General features: G+C 38.6%; 1 non-coding gene across 1 annotated transcript; it reads left to right on the top strand.

Moving 5' to 3' along the window:
* The first annotated feature begins 754 nt into the window (after positions 1-754).
* TRNAW-CCA lies at positions 755-826 on the top strand. The gene has a single exon. It is a non-coding gene; the product is annotated as a tRNA-Trp (tRNA).
* Positions 827-11,650: the final 10,824 nt, after the last annotated feature.

Below are 11,650 nucleotides of genomic sequence, written 5' to 3'. Positions count from 1 at the left end.
ATAAACCTCTTTTATCAAACTAGGTTTTCGGGTCTGCAAATTCCTTTACAGAGAACCCCTGCACCGCCAGAGGGGAGTCCCCAAACTCCCTGCCCTGGCGCCGAATCCCAAGGGGCCGGGGGAGCCAAACCTCTCCACGTGGCTCCCGGAACCGGAACCGGCCCCTAGACCTCATCATTCCGCTCCCCGACCACCGGGAACCCTCCTCTCACTTTGGTTCCCTGAGGCTAGACCTCATCCGTTGGCTCCCTGCCAGGAGAGGCCCCGCCCCCAAACCTCATCGTTCTCACTTGCCCCTCTCCCCGCTCCTCTCCTTTCTCACCTGGTCTCCCTCTCCGCCCCCCCCCCCCCATCCTCTTCTGGAGCCAGATGTGGGGACCATGGAGGCGACCGAAGTTTCAGGTTTTCTCTGCCGGCTCGGTCAGGCAGAAGGCTCGGGACGCCGCTGCTCCCGACGGGAGCAAACAACAAGCTGATCGTTCGGCCCGAGATCTATTCCCAGAGTAGCCGCACAGACCGGGAAAGGTTTGGCCACCAGCGCAACCGGCAGGGAGCCCCGCGGGCTAGATTCTTTTCCCCAGGCTGGGCGGCCTTAGCGCCGGTTGGGAGATCTGCGCTTCCGTACGCTTGAGCTCACTTTTATCGCGGCTCCATCGGGATTTGGCCTACAGGGAGAGGGCAGGACTTGAAAAATTCGACCTATCGCTATGCGCTTCAATTCTTCTATAGACTTGAAGGAGGGGAGAGCTGCAGCGGCCTCGTGGCGCAACGGTAGCGCGTCTGACTCCAGATCAGAAGGTTGCGTGTTCAAATCACGTCGGGGTCAAAAATTTTGGCCAGACCCGATTGTCCCCCAAATTTGCCTAAACTACTAAGAAAACCCCTTGTTACTTTACGTGATTCCCGAGCGTTTAAAAATTAACCTTCAGCATGATCCCGGAAAGTTATTTTGCTGCTTGTGAGATATAAAGGGACTTTACGGATTTGTACTTTTTTTTCCTTCTATGTCCAGTTCTTCCCCTTCGAATTTTTGGACCTTCACTCGATTGACCAGCATTTATTAAAGCCCTGCCGTTTACTAGACATTATGCTATGCAGAGGTTCCCTCCCTTAAATAGCACTTTCAAAAACATGGTGTATTGATGACTTTTCAGAGCATTACAGTAATTTCTGAACACTAAATTGCATAGTTATATTCCAACCGAATCTTCCCTTGTAAAAAAAGCAAACCGGTTTAGCAAAAACCAACCAAAACATCGGCCATCTCTTTTGGTTATTGTTGACCAGTCTATCTTCCTGGATGTTCTCCCTTTTCTAGGTTTTCCAGACTGTTCTCCTTTGGTTCCCTACTATCTTTCTGACTGCTCCTTTTCCATCTCCTATGCTGGATTTTCATCCATATTCTACCCAGATTATAAATTTTGTGATGGTAAAAATTGGGCCATTTTTTGTCTCAAATGTTAACTAGCCCTTAGTTACTGAATGGGTGTTGCCTCAGAGAAATTGAGACCTAGGAAAGACCTGATTTAGAAAAGCCGAGGTCACCCACTGCATCCTGGACCCTCACCAGTTCTCTTGCCTTTTGTCTTATCACTGAACTTAGATTGTTATGCCACAGTTCTCTTTAACTGTCCTGACTCAGTTTCCCTGCACTAGTTTCCCTTGTCTCAGTTTCCTTAACTGTTCTGTCTCAATCCCCTAAGCTGTAAAACTCCCCCTCTGGCCCATTAAGCCTGAGGACCATTTACTCTAAGGTTATACATTGTTAGCAAGATAAACAAGAGAGTAGACCTCTTAGACCTCTTGACTCTTTTCTGTCCTCAAGAATTTACAATATCTCTCTAAAATATTCCAAGATACCTCACTGACATCTTTATTTCTGTGTATTCAGACATCCTGTCTCTAGGTTTTTAGAATTTCTGGCCTCCCTCATCCTGACAGAAGTTTTCCCAAGCTTCTTACCCCTTCCTTTGTGTAGAGAAAAGGTATTTAAGAAGTTGGGGTTCTCCCATTCACTGCTGGACGCTGGATTCTTTGAGATGACAGTCTCCTCCAGCCCTGGGACCAACATAGATTCCTTGGTCTCAGTATATCTTTATCTCTGTCTGACTGGATAATTTGAGACGAGAGTCCTGTCCAGTCAATTATACTCTCCAATTAATAAAATATATATATATATATATATATATTTGAAAACAATGTTAAGTTTATTTCAATGAAAAACTCAAGTTTACAATCATTTAGTAAACGAGAAGTGAACACTTCATTCCTATCCCATGACATTTATGAAAACACCTTGTCAGTAAATAAATATCTGTGAACAGATTAAGGATAAGGCAGACTGGATGATAAATCACCTCTGCTGTTCACATTCCTGAATGTGACTCACACAAAATGAGTGAAAAACTGCGTTGGGAAACAGACTAAACAGCTACTGAATATCATCCTAATCATTCCACAAGCCCAGTGGTAAATACTTACACTTTGTGCTCACTCGACAGTGAGCGGCAAAACCTACTAACAGATGCCAACTGCATTTCCACCTTTTGCTGAAGAGGCTTTGATAGGAGCACTTGTTTAAATTTGTATTGTGCATCACAACAATAAAAAATGGCTTTAAGAATTCCACAGAACCGCTATCAATATCGTGTTACTGCATTTTGTCCAAGTTGTGGCCAAAGTCTATGGTGAAGGTCCACTAGTACCTCCTACTGCCAATCCCGCCATTTCTAAACATGAGAGAACTGTCCAGCATACAAAGAACCAATTTCACAAACTTACTGGTAAACAAATACATTTATATAAGTGGAACCTCAGGATGTCAGATTGATACCTTTGATCTTTTAAAAAAAAGTCCACACTGCAATCTCCTAAACACTGGTGTGTGCATTTCACAATGAAGAACAGTGGCATTGCAGTGCCGAAGAATGAGGGCAGCATCACTGGTGAGAGAAACATGCTAGCATTTGTAAGATGGGCTGCCTCCATCACAGCATTGGACTCTGTCCCTCAGGATCCATCTCATTGCTGCCAGGAGGAGGAGGAATAGGTAGAATATCCAGCTCATCCACTTGAGGTGTTCGATGCATGACCACCAGCTGGTCCTGGGAATGTCTGTGGCAGCTGCTGCTAGGTTTGTGATAAACTTACTTTTCACACACTGGAAGTCCACATGCCGACTTTTTCCTTTCTCCTTCTCCCAAGACATGCGAATAAATGGTCTTTGGACATAGTTTTAGATTACTTCTGGGCGCCCACCAGGCTTTTACTTGACTTTCTGGGATACCCTTCTATACCCAATCGAATCTTCTTAAGACCTCACTCCTTCAAGACGGATTTGGCCACATCTCTATTTTCAATGTATTTGAAAAACCTATACAACCTTGTGCTATAAATAATCTGTGAAGAATATTCACAGTGTGAACAACTTCACACGTCCTAATGAGAAAGGAGAGTATGAAGTAGCTGAGGGAATTGGTTCTACTGTATTTCGAGCTATTTTGGATTACTACAAGACTGGAATAATCCGTTATCCTGATGGCATATCTATTCCTGAGCTAAGAGAAGCGTGTGACTATTTTTGTATCTTTTTTGAATATAGTACTACAAAATGTAGAGATCTCAGTGTCCTCATGCATGAATTATCAAATGATGGTGCTCGTAGACAATTTGAATTTTATTTAGAGGAAATAATCCTCCCTCTCATGGTGGCCAGTACCCAAAGTGGTGAAAGAGAGTGTCATATAGTGGTACTCACAGATGATAACATGGTTGATTGGCATTGGTTCTAGAATCAGAAAGACTTACCTCATATGTTTCGTAGCTAGCTGTGACCCCAGACAAATCACTTAAACTTTGTTTTCTCATCTGTAAAATGGGGATAAAAATAGCACCTGCCTTAAGGATTGTTGTGAGGATTGAGTGATATAATAATTATAAATCATATAGTATTGTACTTGGTACATAGATGCTAAATTAAGGCATGTTATTTTATTCAGTTGCCAAGTCCAATCAATTTTATTTTCCCAAGTTTTTTGCATCCATTCTATTCTTTTTATTTACATAGCCATGGTCCCTAATTTGAAACCTTGCTATTAGGGACAGCTAGATAATACAGTGAATAGAGCACAGGCCCTGAAGTCAGAAGGACCTGAGCTCAGATTTGGCTTCAGACACTGACCTTAAGCAAATCACTTAACCCCAATTGCCTCCCCAATTAAAGAAAAAGACCTTTCAGCTAAACTTTTGCAATAGATTTATTATTCAATCTCTCCCTCTCCAACCTATCCTCCCTATATAACTGCCATAAGTAATATTTTAAAATCATAGGTTTTCCATGTCATCTCTCTGTTCAACAAATTCCACTGGTTCCAGTTATCCCTAGAATCAACTAAAGATACTAACAATAATGTTTTACATTTAAAGTCTTTCACAATCTGGCTCCAAACCACTTTATAATAGATATGTAGTGTTCTACTCACTCTCTTGGCTTGGTCATTTATTCCAATCTGCTCTAACGTTGGAAGATTCCCAGAGAAAGGCTGTGGGAAAATATACTTTCCCCACTCAGTCTCAAGCTCCAAGGGACATACTGGCTTTTACTTAAAAGAAGCTACAATAATGACTTTAGATCTTAAATATAACAATTATTTATGTAATGAAGCTATCTCATTGTGACAGTGAGTGAATTATATGGTTCACTCTAGGAAAAATTATCTATCTATATCTATATATCTAGCATCCTCACCTTAGGAACACCCTCATCCTCACAGAAACCCATAGCAAATAGCAAGTTGATACCAAAATAGAAATCAGAAAAAACACATATAAAAATGTATAGTCCATACAGACCAAGGGAAATTTTCCTTTGGGAAAGAGATCTCTTAGCTCAACTGAGAAAATTGCAGATCTTATCCAAAGTAAAATCCCCCAAAGTTATTAGTTTAACAAATTGGGAATGTGGTCCTAATTGAAGTCTTACGTGATCGTTTCATCTCCCTTGGAGGGGGGTAGGCAGGACAGGGTGAAAAAATTTGGAATGACCATCTTCTCTCTTGAAGTTGGAAATCAGAAAAATCTAAAAAGATTCTCTTTTCTCTCTCATTTTCACCAATTTTACCCCACCACTCACGTAGGCACAGAGCATTGATCTTCACCAGTAAGGTGAGAGTTCCATACCAATGGGCTTTGGAATCTGGATTATATTTAATAATCATAAAAGATATATTTCAGGTGTTGAAAAAAAGTCAAGGAATAATAAATATATCACAATGCACATATCAGCTTTGATCACACTCTCCCACTAGTGGCATTCTGTATCTGTGAGGGAGAGTGGGCAAACACAGAATGCGCCAAGAAAGTACAAGAGTGAAGAAAATCCGTGTGCTGACAGTAACTCACAACTCTGGAAATATAAACTTCAATGTTTTGTATTTTGTTTGGAAAACATTCATAAAAGTGTTGTGATGTATGTAGTTTTTGTGCTGATATATCTATGCATGAATCTCAGCCAACTTAGTTGCTTTATTGGATGACTTCTCTTATTCTTTATTTTTTTTTCTCTGATAAGCCCTTATTTCTCTTCCCCCTCTCAATTTATTTTATTTGAAGAAACAAAATAACAAAAAGAAAAACAGAAAAGCAATATAAATAAAATCAAACAAAACACAAAGTGAACATTTATTATGTGCCCAACAGAACATCAGGGAGGATTCAAAATATATAACAAATACCAATTTAAGAAAGTATACATATTTGTAGAAGAAATTATGTCCTTATATGTCCATCTTTTCTTTACTTCCTTATAATTTTCTTTTGTTCTCTGCTGTTCACCTGATTTACTTTATTCTTTCTCCCCCTTTCATCCCCTCACTACACCTAAGCAGGCTATAGTTAAGAAATGATGTATTTAAATATACATATGTAGATCACACACACACACACACACACACACACACTCCACATATACGTCTTTCCTATCTCTCCTAACTTTTATTAAATTCTGTTCCATAACTTGGCTTACTATTACTTAACTCTCCCCCCATTCAAGGGATCCTTCTCTTGTCTTCTTCCCTAACCCTTTGCTTCCCTATACACCTATCCCTTCTTTCTTTCTTTCTTTTTTTTTATTATAACTTTTTATTTACAAGTTATATGCATGGGTAATTTTACAACATTGACAACTGCCAAACCTTTTGTTCCAATTTTTCCCCTCCTTCCCCCCATCCCCTCCCCCGATGGCAGGTTGACCAATACATGTTAAGTATGTTAAAGTATAGATTAAATACGATATCTTATTCTTTATTTTTAAGCTGATCCTCTACTCAGCTAGATTTACTTTTCTTACTTTTTTAAAAAATTATAACTTTTTATTGACAGAAACCATGCCTGGGTAATTTTTTACAACATTATCCCTTGCACTCACTTCTGTTCCAACTTTTCCCTTCCTTCCCTCCACCCCCTCCCCAGATGGCAAGCAGTCCTATACATGTTAAATATATCACAGTATATCCTAGTTACAATATATGTGTGCAGAAACAAACAGTTCCCTTGTTGCACAGGAAGAATTGGATTCAGGAGGTAAAAATAACCCGGGAAGAAAAACAAAAAATACAGTTTACATTCATTTCCCAGTGTTCTTTCTTTGGGTGTAACTGCTTCTGTCCATCATTGATCAATTGGAACTGAATTAGATCTTCTCTTTGTCGAAGAAATCCATTTCCATCAGAATACATCCTCATACACTATCGTTGTTGAAGTGTATAATGATCTCCTGGTTCTGCTCATTTCACTTAGCATCAGTTCATGTAAATCTCTCCAAGCCTCTCTGTATTCCTCCTGCTGATCATTTCTTACAGAATAATATATTCCATAATATTCAAATACCACAATTTACCCAACCATTCTCCAATTGATGGGCATCCATTCATTTTCCAGTTTCTAGCCACTACAAAGAGGGCTTCCACAAACATTTTGGCACAGACAGGTCCCTTTCCCTTCTTTAGTATCTCTTTGGGATATAAGCCCAGTACTTACTTCTGACTTTAAACTTGATGTTAAGGTTGGGCTCTTTTGTATTTCTGAATAGAAGGTCTGGGTTGGTCCTGAGACTGTTTGGATACTAAGTATTGTATTATTTTAGATCAAGATCTCAGCGGCAGGCTGGGGATCTGCCAGCTTTCAGTGCTTCTACTTCTGATCTAGGACAAAGTCTGATTGCTGTTTTTCTGGTTTAAACTCTGCAAGTTCCTGACCTGGATTTTCATCTGAACAACAATATGCTGCTGTTGGACTCATCAGCCTCTGTCAGCCAACTGGAAAACTCTTTCAGAGTGACAGAATTATAGACTCTTTGGTCTGGGATTCCTATCCTCCATAGACTATCTAGACCTAACTAAGACCCTGCTGTGCTCCTGAAGTTTGAACTACACTGATGCTATTATCTTCTGAATTTTTCTGAGTCACAGATCCAAGTTGGATTAAGAAAGGACCTGTCCCTCAGCAGTATACCAAGAAATGAGGAAATTCAGAAGATAATAGCAGGTCCTTTTCCCTTCTTTAGTATCTCTTTGGGATATAAACCCAGCAGTAGCACTGCTGGATCAAAGGGTATGCACAGTTTGGTAACTTTTGGGGCATAATTCCAGATTGCTCTCCAGAATGGTTGGATTTGTTCACAACTCCACCAACAAGGCATCAATGTCCAAGTTTTCCCACATCCCCTCCAACATTCATCATTATTTTTTCTTGTCATCTTAGCCAATCTGACAGGTGTGTAATGGTATCTCAGAGTTGTCTTAATTTGATTTCTCTGATCAATAGTGATTTGGAACACTCTTTCATATGAGTGGAAATAGTTTCAATTTCATCATCTGAAAATTGTCTGTTTATTAGATTTACTTTTCATCAAAAAACACTCTCACTTTCACATCCAAGCTTCTTTGAATCTGTCTTTATGTCTCTCCTCTAATCTTACACAGTTAAGATTCTGTCACCTCTGTGAATGACCTCATCTTCATTTATGATTAGTTCACTAATTCTTATCTTCAATTCAAAATCAGATTAAATTCCATTTGCCCCCATAATCAGAGATCATTTTCTGTGTCCAAAACACTGCTGTATACCACAATTTATCACATTTAAAGAGCTAGCAACTATTTCTCTTAAAACTCTGAGCAGACCTAGGCTCCAGACAAATAATTGCCAAAGTAGACCACTCAAAATAAAATTTCTCCATGTGAAATGACAGTACATTAAAAAGACATTACCTTACTATGCCTTAATCCTTTTTAGGCAAGCATCCACAATTGCTTACATGAGCCTGCTTGGTGCTAAATCATGGGAGGACCAGAATAAGCAAAAAGAAAAACATCCCTTGCCTTCAGGAAGTTTACATTCTAATAAAAAAGAAAACATAAAAAAAGAAGCTAGAAAAGAAGGAGAAGAAAAGATGGCATCTAGTCAAGATGAATATGTCCTGCAGAGTGCAGCCTTGTGGGAAATGAAGAAATGAGGTCCAAAGAAAAGCCCTCCACCCTCCAAAAAAAGGGAAGGGACCCAGAGACCGAACAGTACTTCTCAGGTCAGAGTTCTAGGTCTGGAGTAATCTTCACGGATGCACTCGATGCTTCTGGTAAACTGGCCTTGCTTTTCCTCATTTAAGACATTTCTATCTCCTATCTCTATGCCTTCCCATAGTTTGTCTGTCCATGACTGAAAAGTATTTTAGGGATGGAGTGCTAAATGTGGAGAATGTAAGATTTAAGTACAAACTCTAACTCAGATTGAGTTGTGTGATTATAGGCAAACTACTGAACAGTTTCCTTATATAGAAAAAGTAGGCATAATAATAGCGCTTACTCATAGAGTAGTGAAGGATAAAATGAAATAACAAATGTAAAGTGTATTCTGAAGCATTATATGAACGAGAGTTATTATTATTAACTATTACTTAAGGTCGATCAAAGCTAAGCTCAATGGCTACTTTGATCTTTTCCTTCCTTGCTTCTTTACTCCCTCCCTCCCTTCCTTCCTTCCTTTTTTCCTTCCTCCCACCCTTCCTCCCTCTATTCCTTCCTTCCTTCTTTTTCTTTCCTTCCTTCCTTCCTTATTTCCTCCCTCCCTCCCTTCTTTGCTTCCTTCCTCCATTCTCTGCCTCATTTCTTACCTAACCTTAATCGATTGAATGAGCAGTTTCCTCAGTCAAACTGAGTCCTATTGAAGACTGTTAAAAAGACCAAGGTCTTCCACTGCATCCCTGACCATCTCATCATCTTGATCATTATCTGGCCATTGGACCCTTATGACATATGCAGGTGACCTTGCACAGTCCTCCCTCACTTAAATTCAATTCACTTGCATGTCATGGCATCATCTCCCTGATATCATGGTCCCCATCAAGAATGAAGGACAAACAACACAATTAGGCTTTTTATAAATTCTTAGTGATTGAATAATTGATACTGCTTCATCTTCTTCCATAAATTACCTTGTATTTATTAACATATATCTATGTAAGATCTTGTCTCTTTCATATGTGAACAGTTTGGTTACTGAAAAGGCAGAAAAAGAATATTAGAATAATAAAAATTATTAAATCAACTTATAACAAATACTCTCTCAAAAAATTCTGACAACACAATGTTCTGAGACCCAGATAGAAAATGGATCCCCAAATAAATGTTTTCAGAGCATTTTTTTTAAAGCAGAAAAATATCTGAGGTTAATAGCTGTAGGCACTGTAGTCCATCAGCTCATTAGAGTGTGACTGGTTTTAGAGTTTCAAAATTTATTAACTGACAGAATTACATTCAAATAGTGTTTGAGAATGACAGGAAAATTACATAAGGGCTTTCTATCATACCAGATGGAAATATTTCTTGAGTTTTACTTCATGAGTCCTAAGGAGCCTATGACTTGAGACATTAGAAGCTAACTTTGAGAATAAGATACAAAGCAGGGGAGAAGATGAAAGGAAAAGACAGTCAGTAAACATTTATTAAGTATTTAAAATTATTTTTACATGTAATTAGGAAGGGAATAAAATATTTATAAGAAAAAAAGTGTGCATCTTGCCAAGTAGTTCTAAGTGTTACAAATAATAATAAAAAAACAAACAAACCAAAAAATCAAACTCACTTTTAAAAAAGCTTCCACTCTAAAGGAGGACATTCTAGTGGAGATATGTAAATAAACATGTAAAGAGCCCCCTTGACACTGCTAAATTTTGGTGATCTCTCAAAGAATAGCCCTGTGAAGCTACTAGATATGAATGTATAGGGAAGCAGGATTGCTGATTCTTTTTTTTAAATTTTTTTTGCTGAGGCAATTGGGGTTAAGTTATTTGCCCAAGGTCACACAGCTAGGAAGTGTTAAGTGTCTGAGGTCAGATTTGTACTCAGGTCATCCAAACTTCAGGGCTGGTTCCACTGTGCCACCTAGCTGTCTCCGATTCCTGATCCTTTAAGAGTTTTTGGAAAAGAGAATAGCAGAGTTCCTGAGAGGGAGGGGAGGAAAATAAAGATACACACTTTATTTCTTAGAAATATTTTATTCCCTTCCTAATTAAATATAAAACAATTTTAACAATTCATTTGAAAAATTCTTGAGTTCCAAATTCTCTCTAACCTCTTCTGCTCCACCTCTCCCAGATGATAAACAACCATTTTATATGGTTCCCTGTACATTCATATGTAGTAGCCTCACAGGGCTATCCTTTGAGAGATCACCAAAATTTAGCAATGTCAAGGGGGCTCTTTACATGTTTATTTACATAACTCCGCTAGAATGTCCTCCTTTAGGATGGAAGCTTTTTTTAAAAGTGAGTTTTAAGTTTTGGTTTTTTTTTTTTTTAAATTTGAAAACACTTAGATTGCATATTTTATATGCAATCATATAAAACAATTTCCATAGTTGTCTTCTTGTGGAAGAAAATTCAAAGTGAGAGAGAGAGAAGGAGGGAGGGAGCATGCTTCCCTTTCCATTCAGATTCAATTAGTTCTTGTGGACAGCATTTTTCATCATAAGCCATTTGGGATTGTTCTGGATCATTGTATTGCTGAGAAAAGCTAAGTCATTCACAGTTGATCATCTCACAATAGTGTTACTATTGTAACATGTAGTGTTCTACTGCTTACTTCATTTTTTATCAATTTATGTAAGTCTTTCTAGCTTTTTCTGAAACAATCCTACTTGTCATTTCTTATAGCATAATAGTATTTCATTACACTTATATACCACAGCTTGTTCAACCATTCCCTAATTTATGGGCATCCCCTCAATATCTAATTCTCTTCCACCACAAAAAAGAGCTGCTCTGAATAGTTTTGTACAAATAGGTCCGTTTCCCTTTTTAAAAAAATCTCTTTAGGAAATAGACCTACCAGTGGTATTAATGGATCAAAAGATATAGACAATTTTATACATAGTTCTTTGGGCATAGTTACAAAATGCTCTCCAGAACAGTCAGACCAGTTCACAGCTTCACCAATAAAAGGCATAAACTTTATTTTTTGTTGTTGTTGTATTTTTTGTATTAAAGCTTTTTAATTTTCAAAACATATGCATGGATAGTTGCAAAACCTTGTGCTCCAAATTTTCCCCTCCTTCAACCCACCTTCTCCCCTAGATGCAAAGTAATACGTTATATATG

This window comes from Sarcophilus harrisii, chromosome 4 (genome assembly GCF_902635505.1).
Source record: "Sarcophilus harrisii chromosome 4, mSarHar1.11, whole genome shotgun sequence".
NCBI classification, from domain to species: Eukaryota; Metazoa; Chordata; class Mammalia; order Dasyuromorphia; family Dasyuridae; genus Sarcophilus; species Sarcophilus harrisii.
This window is presented reverse-complemented; position numbering and strand designations above follow the sequence as displayed.